Below are 8,808 nucleotides of genomic sequence, written 5' to 3' on the forward strand. Positions count from 1 at the left end.
CCCCTTCGAATTTCTTTTATATATATATTTTAAATGATGTTTAACAGAGCAAGGAAATTTTCACAGTATGTCTGATAATATTTTTCTTCTGGAGAAAGTCTTATTAGTTTCATTTTGGCTAGAATAAAAGCAGTTTCGAATTTTTTAAACACCATTTTAGGGACAATATTATAAGCCCCTTTAAGCTATAATTTTTCTAGATAATTTACAGAACAAACCATCATGATACAATGACTTGCCTAATTACCCTAACCTGCCTAGTTACCCTAATTACCCTAGTGAAGCCTTTAAATATCACTTTAAGCTGTATAGAAGTGTCTTGAAGTATATCTAATCTAATATTATTTACTGTCATCATGACAAAGATAAAATAAATCAGTTATTAGAGATGAGTTATTAACACTGTTATGATTAGAAATGTGTTGACAACATCTGCTCTCTGTTAAACAGAAATTTAGGAAAAATAAACAAGCTGTCTAATAATTCATGGTGGGGTGTAATAATTCTGACTTCAACTGTATTAAGTTATAGTAAATTTGTCCTTTTAATATCACTGATTTAATGCATAAGTATAATTTATAACTGTTTATTAAAAAATGTATGGTAAAAAGCTCTACAGAAATAAAAATGACAAGTTGCTCAGATTATTTCTGTCATTTTTGTTTAGACTTAAATTCTCCTGATTTTTCCCACAAAAATAAAAGCTTTTTAACTCTTTATCCGGTGAAGAACCATGCAACGTGACATTGATTACAAAATAATTTCATATAATACCCAAGTAAAACTCTGTTTTATGAGTGTATATGAGTGCCCTATAAAAAGTTAACCGTAAATAATTTGAGATATTTCAGTACTACTTAGTGTATGACATGTAGGGTAAAAAATACAATCATCACATGAACTTTAACAGAGAAAAATATCAATAGCAAATGGCCTGACACATTAAAGCTACGAAATCAATTGCAAAATCAATGTTTGTTACTCAGTTTGATCACTGAACCAAACGTTTTAAAATGACATCTTATTAAATACATACTTACAAAAGCTAATATTGAAATTATTATTGTATAAGCGTACTTTAAACAATATGGTCGCATATTAAATGGTTGGCTTAATCTGAGACCAAGCGTCAATGGTAAAACGAATAAATACTGCTAATGCGATAAGCGATAATTGGGTTATTTATATATATATATATATATATATATATATATATATATATATATATATACATACAGTTGAAGTCAGAATTATTAGCCCCCCTGTATTGTTAGCGTCCCTGTTTATTTTTCCCCAATTTCTGTTTAATGGAGGGAAGATTGTTTCAGCACATTTCTTATCATAATAGTTTTAAAAACTTATTTCTAATAACAGATTTATTTTGTCTTTGTCATGATGACAGTAAATAATATTTTACTTGATATTTTTCAAGACACTTCTATACAGCTTAAAGTGACATTTAAATGCTTCACTAGGTTAATAAGGTGAACTAGGCAGGTTAGGGTAATTAGGCAAGTTATTGTATGATGATGGTTTGTTCTGTAGACTATCGAAAAAAATAGCTTAAAGAGGCTAATAATTTTGTCCCAAAAATGCTGTTTTAAAAATTAAAAACTACTTTTATTCTAGCCGAAATAAAACAAATAAGACTTTCTCCAGAAGAAAAAATATCAGACATACTGTAAAACTGTCAATGCTGTGTTAAACATCATTTGGGAAATATTTAAAGAAGGAAAATCAAAATCAAAAGGGGGCTAATAATTCTGACTTCAACTGTATGTGTATATATATGTATATATATGTATATATATATATATATATATATATATATATATATATATATATATATATATATATAACCGAAAAAGTCTATTATAGTGTAAACTAAAAGCAAAAGAGCTGAGTGCAGCTAAGCAGCTCCTCTTACAGACGCTAATAGGCAAAAACCCAGTAGGGGTTCAATCTTCAACTGGCTGGCAGGAGCCGCCAGTGACGGGTCACATGACCTGCCACTGGCTGGTGGCAGCCGCCAGTGTCCAACTGTCGGGTAGCATGACCTGCCAGTGGCAGCCGCATTTTACCCGGCAGTTGACAACTGGCAGCCAGAGCCTGGTTGGAAGACATATTAACAACTGGCTGGTGGGTCAGGTGTCCTACCAGGGGCTGCTTGGTAGCAGGTAACGTCTACCCAAGCAGCTCAGTTTAATAGTGCTTAAGCCCTCTGAGTGTGGCGTCTAATTAGCACTCTCTTTCTGGGGAATCAAATTATTAATTCATGAAATGTATAGTCTTCATGGTATTCTGGTTTACATACCTAATATTTGCAGCAAAAATATTCCAAACAAGGTTTTCAAATGACCCTTTAACAGACTGGTGGGATATTGACGCTAATCAACTTGCAGTCACCAGCCAGTTAGCTCAGAGTTTTACGCGTTCACTTTCTCTTTCTCTGCAGCTGTTTACATTGATTTATCATCATGAATATAATCTTCTAGACCCTTTCTATTATAAATTGGGCATATTAGTCAGGTTTATTCCAGATACAGTGCTCAAAATTGCCTTCATTACAACTGGCTGGTCACGCCCTCCCCATGCACGCGCTTGTTATGCGTAAGCGCGATCACTATCTTAGTCTGGCGCGTGTCCTCGCGCTCTCTTCCAGATGAATTACATCTTTAATTCATGAAATGTGTATTCTTTTGTGTACACTTGTTTAGACATTTATAGCAGTGTTTCCTCAAAGAAACGCTTCAAACACCCCTTAAACTGACCGGTGGGTTTGCAGCACTCGCTGCGTCACCAGCCAGGTAGCTCGGAGTTTTACGCGTTCACTTTCTTTTTCTCTGCAGCTGTTTACATTGATTTACCATCATGAATATAATCTTCTGGACCCTTTCTATTATAAATTGGGCATATTAGTCAGGTTTATTCCAGATAAAGTGCTCAAAATTGCCATGATTACAACTGGCTGGTCACGTCCTCCCCATGGTCCACCAGCGCACGCGCTTGTTATGCGTAAGCGCGAGAACTATCTTAGACGGGCGCGTGTCCTCGCGCTCTCTTCCAGATGAATTACATTTTTAATTCATGAAATGTGTATTCTTTTGTGTCTACTTGTTTAGACATTTATAGCAGTGTTTCCTCAAAGAAGCGCTTCAAACAGCCCTTAAACTGACCGGTGGGTTTGCAGCACTCGCTGCGTCACCAGCCAGTTAGCTCAGAGTTTTACGCGTTCACTTTCTCTTTCTCTGCAGCTGTTTACATTGATTTACCATCATGAATATACTCTTCTGGACCCTTTCTATTATAAATTGGGCATATTAGTCAGGTTTATTCCAGATACAGTGCTCAAAATTGCCTTCATTACAACTGGCTGGTCACGCCCTCCCCATGCACGCGCTTGTTATGCGTAAGCGCGATCACTATCTTAGTCTGGCGCGTGTCCTCACGCTCTCTTCCAGATGAATTACATCTTTAATTCATGAAATGTGTATTCTTTTGTGTACACTTGTTTAGACATTTACAGCAGTGTTTCCTCAAAGAAGCGCTTCAAACACCCCTTAAACTGACCGGTGGGTTTGCAACACTCGCTGCGTCACCAGCCAGGTAGCCCGGAGTTTAACGCGTTCACTTTCTTTTTCTCTGCAGCTTTAAATATTGATTTACCATCATGAATATACTCTTCTAGACCCTTTCTATTATAAATTGGGCATATTAGTCAGGTTTATTCCAGATACAGTGCTCAAAATTGCCATGATTACAACTGGCTGGTCACGCCCAGCTCCACCACCGCACGCGCTGGTAATGCGTAAGCGCGATCACTATCTTAGTCTGGCGCGTGTCCTTGCGCTCTCTTCCAGATGAATTACATCTTTAATTCATGAAATGTGTATTCTTTTGTGTACACTTGTTTAGACATTTATAGCAGTGTTTCCTCAAAGAAACGCTTCAAACAGCCCTTAAATTGACCGGTGGGTTTGCAACACTCGCTGCTTCACCAGCCAGGTAGCCCGGAGTTTAACGCGTTCACTTTCTCTTTCTCTGCAGCTGTTTACATTGATTTACCATCATGAATATATTCTTCTAGACCCTTTCTATTATAAATTGGGCATATTAGTCAGATTTATTCGGGATATAGTGCTCAAAATTACCATGATTACAACTGGCTGGTCACGCCCTCCTCATGGGAGCTCCAACAGCGCACGCGCTGGTTATGCGTACCCCTGTAAGCGCGATCACTATCTTAGTCGGGCGCGTGTCCTTGCGCTCTCATCCAGATGAATTACATCTTTAATTCATGAAATGTGTATTCTTTTGTGTAAACTTGTTTAGACATTTATAGCAGTGTTTCCTCAAAGAAACGCTTCAAACAGCCCTTAAACTGACCGGTGGGTTTGCAGCACTCGCTGCGTCACCAGCCAGTTAGCTCAGAGTTTTACGCGTTCACTTTCTTTTTCTCTGCAGCCTTAAATATTGATTTACCATCATGAATATAATCTTCAGGACCTTTTCTATTATAAATTGGGCATATTAGTCAGGTTCATTACAGATAAAGTGCTCAAAATTGCCATTATTACAACTGGCTGGTCACGCCCTCCCAATGAAGCTCCACCAGCGCACTAGTGCTTAGAGTTTGGTCAAATTTATTTTAGATATTAATACACACACACACACACACACACACACACATATATATATATATATATATATATACATATATATATATATATATATATATATATATATATATATATATATATATATATATATATATACATATATATATATATATATATATATATATATATATATATATATATATATATATATATATATATATATATATATACCGCTACTCCCTCTATGACCGTTTTCATGAGAAAAACCAAAAAAGACCAGAGGAGAGACTGAGGAGCATAAATCCAGCAGGTACTTCCTCTGCCAGTTAAAGGGTGTTCCTTACCTGTTCGCCTTACGACTATATTTCCATCTACATAACCAAAGGATCAACAACAAATTCTTGGAAGACATTCAAAGAATGTCCAACAAAGATGTGTATCTAGGGCGACATGGACATCTGTTATTAGGTGTGGAAAAGGAAGCAGACAAAGGTAGTTAATACAGATTTACTAATGTTTCAAACTTACACTTGTGGTTTGGTGTTATTAACATGATATCAAATTACAGAGGTCTACCAACGAACATCAGCATAATCTTTGACTGAGCTGAAGGCTGAACCAGATATTGTTGAGGAAGGTGAGAAGACTTTCACAGTGGCATGGTTCCCCATAAATGAAAAAAACAAGGTACAGACGTTTTTACAGATATTTTCTTTACAACGGGGCTTGTTTAGAATCAATTGGGTGTTGGATTATCATACTAAAATTTGCATCATATATATACAGTTGAAGTCAGATTTATTAATTAATTATTAATTTTTTTTCTTTTTTTAAATATTTCTCAAATGATGTTTAACAGAGCAAGGAAATTTTCACAGTATGTCTGATAATATTTTTTCTTCTGGAGAAAGTCTTATTTTATTTATTTTGGCTAGATAAAAGCAGTTATTAATTTTTTAAACACTATTTTAAAGACAAAATGATTAGCCCCTTTAAAAAAAATTTTCAGTAGTCTACAAAACTAACCATTATAACTTGCCTAATTACCCTAACCTGCGTAGTTAACCTAATTAACCCAGTTAGGCCTTTAAATATCACTTTAAGCTGTATGAAAGTGTCTTGAAGAATATAAAATATTATTTACTGTCATCATGGCAAAGATAAAATAAATCAGTTATTAGAAATGAGTTACTAAAACTATTATGTGCATAAATGTGTTGAAGAAAAAATTCTCTCCGTTAAACAGAAATTGGGGAAAACAATAAACAGGGGGGACTTCAACTGTATATCTATCTATCTATCTATCTATCTATCTATCTATCTATCTATCTATCTATCTCTCTCTCTCTCTCTCTCTCTCTCTCTCTCTCTCTCTCTCTCTCTCTCTCTCTCTCTCTCTCTCTCTCTCTCTATATATATATATATATATATATAGGTTTTTTTCAATGTCAAAAATCAAAACAATTTATTGGATACAAGTGAAAAATTCGACTAAAAGAATCGAAATAATTGTTTAATGAAGAGGAAAAAGAGAAGACAAAAATAATAAAGAGTTTATTCCTATTTCCTAACAATATATATGAATACACACACACACACACACACACACACACACACACACACACACAAACACACACATATATATATATATATTACAAAACACATGCATATACGAAGAGAGACAAAAGTACTGATCCCTTTATAAATTAACAGGCTTTTAATGAACACTTTTATCATGTAAGTATTTTTAATGTATGCCATTTTTTGTAATGGTGTAAATTATGGAAAGTTATAGTCTATGGATTAAAGAAAATGTGGATAATATTGTATAATATTTGATTAATTATTCTGTAATTCAAATGTATTTTATGTAAGTGAAAAAGCATATTATCCAATGTTCCTTTTCAGGGCGCTGAAAAGATCCTGTTTCCAAAAATTGTTGGTGGAAAAACACCTGAAATGGGAAACCACTTCATACTTTGGGTAATGGTTGCAATCAATTAATTATTGCTTTATTGCATTAACTTGCTAATTTATGATACATTTTTTCCCAGGTTTTTGATGTACAAGCAAAACAGTTGAGGATTTATGATTCAACGGGCATCTACACCACTATAGATAAAAGTGATATGGAGATTTTGAGGTAATTTTTTTGCATCTGTATATTGACTTTGTGCTTTGTGATATTTAAAAGCATTCTATTGGTTATAATTATGGTATGTGAAAGATACATTTAATTTTCCCTTACTTTATGCAAAATGTATACAGGGAGGGTTTACAAGAACTTGGATCTCTGGATGGCTGGACTATTAGCTATCCAAAACAATTGTTGCAGCGTGATGGTGTGAATTGTGGTGTATTTGTTTGCACTGTAAGTTTTCCTGATGACTTTATATTTAAAATGATTTCTATATACATGTATTATTTGTATCTGTGAACAGCTTCATTTTTTCCTTTTAAAGGCAGCTGAAATGGAGGTAAAAAACATGAAAATGTCATCTGAATGTCTGGGACACCTGCGCATTTACCATGCCACAAACATGTTGAAAGATGTGACAACTGAAGTAAGACAAACATAGATAAAGTTTCAGTTAAGATTGCAATAAAATTTAACAAAAAGAATATACGACATTAATATATTATGTAATAATTGACAGGACTTCCCGATTCTAATTGAAGAAAGAGAGGACACTCAATTAGACAATAACTGCATGGCACAAGATATAAAAGCCTGTGTTTATCAGAACCTTGGACACAAGTAAGAATTATACAATTCCATTAGAGTTTGGATCTAAGTGAATAATGCAGCTTTGACTTCACAATACAATTTTTTTTAGAACTCTTTACCCACAAATTAAACTCATAGAGTGGGTTCAATGTGACAGGTGTGACAAATGGTTACACAAGATTGTGCTGGCATAGACCCTGCAAAAATTGATGAAAACACACCCTTCAGTTGTGGTTGTCATCAGCCATCATATTCTTGTCAACGGTAAGAAGCAGAAACAGAAACATAAAACAAACAAAAGCTTGTTTTTACTACTTTTGATGCATATGACAACTTTTTGTTACAGGACTCGGGAGGCTTTGAAGCAGGGGCTTTTGGTTGATTCCGTTGTGAGGGACGAATAAATTGTGGTAACTGTTATAAATACTTTAAATAATGAGGCAACAGAAAATTAGCATAATTATATAAGAATTCTTATCAGGATACAGTTTCAGAGCTTACTCAATGAAAAGTAATATTTAACTGTAAAATACTTTTTATTTTGTAGAAGCTCGATCAAGACCACACATCTGGTGCTTTAAAATCCCACCGTATGTTTTTAGACCTCCATCCCGCATATGCCCCAAAATTAAAAAAACAATGCAACTTGCGGATTTCCTATTTTAATGAAGAACAGGTAAAGTAGGAATATTTTGAAAGAATAATAAGAAAAAAACATTACAATTAAATTATTATTCAAATTTTAATTAAGTATTAAATTGAATTAAAATTATAGCTTCAGAAAATGGTTAACATAATAACAATTGTTAACATATCTTAACAAAATAATAATTAATATGGGAAAATAATGTAATGTCACATACTGAATGTCTCATACAGTACTAAGTTAAATCTCTGGATTGTTTTTTTTTTTATAGACAGAGGGGATCATTGACAAAGTTTACAGTGTACTATCACTGATAAAGGAGGACATATCAAGCACTAAATGAGGTATTTTATGTTTGATGCAATAAAAACTGATCTTTTATGCACAAATATATTTGTTTTATAATGACACTGTTTTATTCTGTTTATATCACCATTCTGATATTGAAAATAACTGAGGACTTCCACAGATTCCAAGCTGAAATGACAATTGCAACAACACCCTGTCTGAAATAATTTCTATTAAAACCAATTGTCAGACACACCCATGCACATGCTATAAAATCTGTTTATATTGTACATATATTTACACAAATTTGATTTATATATATATATATATATATATATATATATATATATATATATATATATATATATATATATATATATATATGAACCTGTTGACTGTTCTTTTCTGATAATCTTTGTACTACAGTATTATTAGGATTTTTTATTGTTGATTTAGGCTTTCATTTATTAAACATTATCGTTCATTTCATTACTGAACATTTGTTGTTGTTTTTTTTAAATGAGAAT

Source organism: Danio rerio, chromosome 6, assembly GCF_049306965.1.
Source record: "Danio rerio strain Tuebingen ecotype United States chromosome 6, GRCz12tu, whole genome shotgun sequence".
Lineage (NCBI taxonomy): Eukaryota > Metazoa > Chordata > Actinopteri > Cypriniformes > Danionidae > Danio > Danio rerio.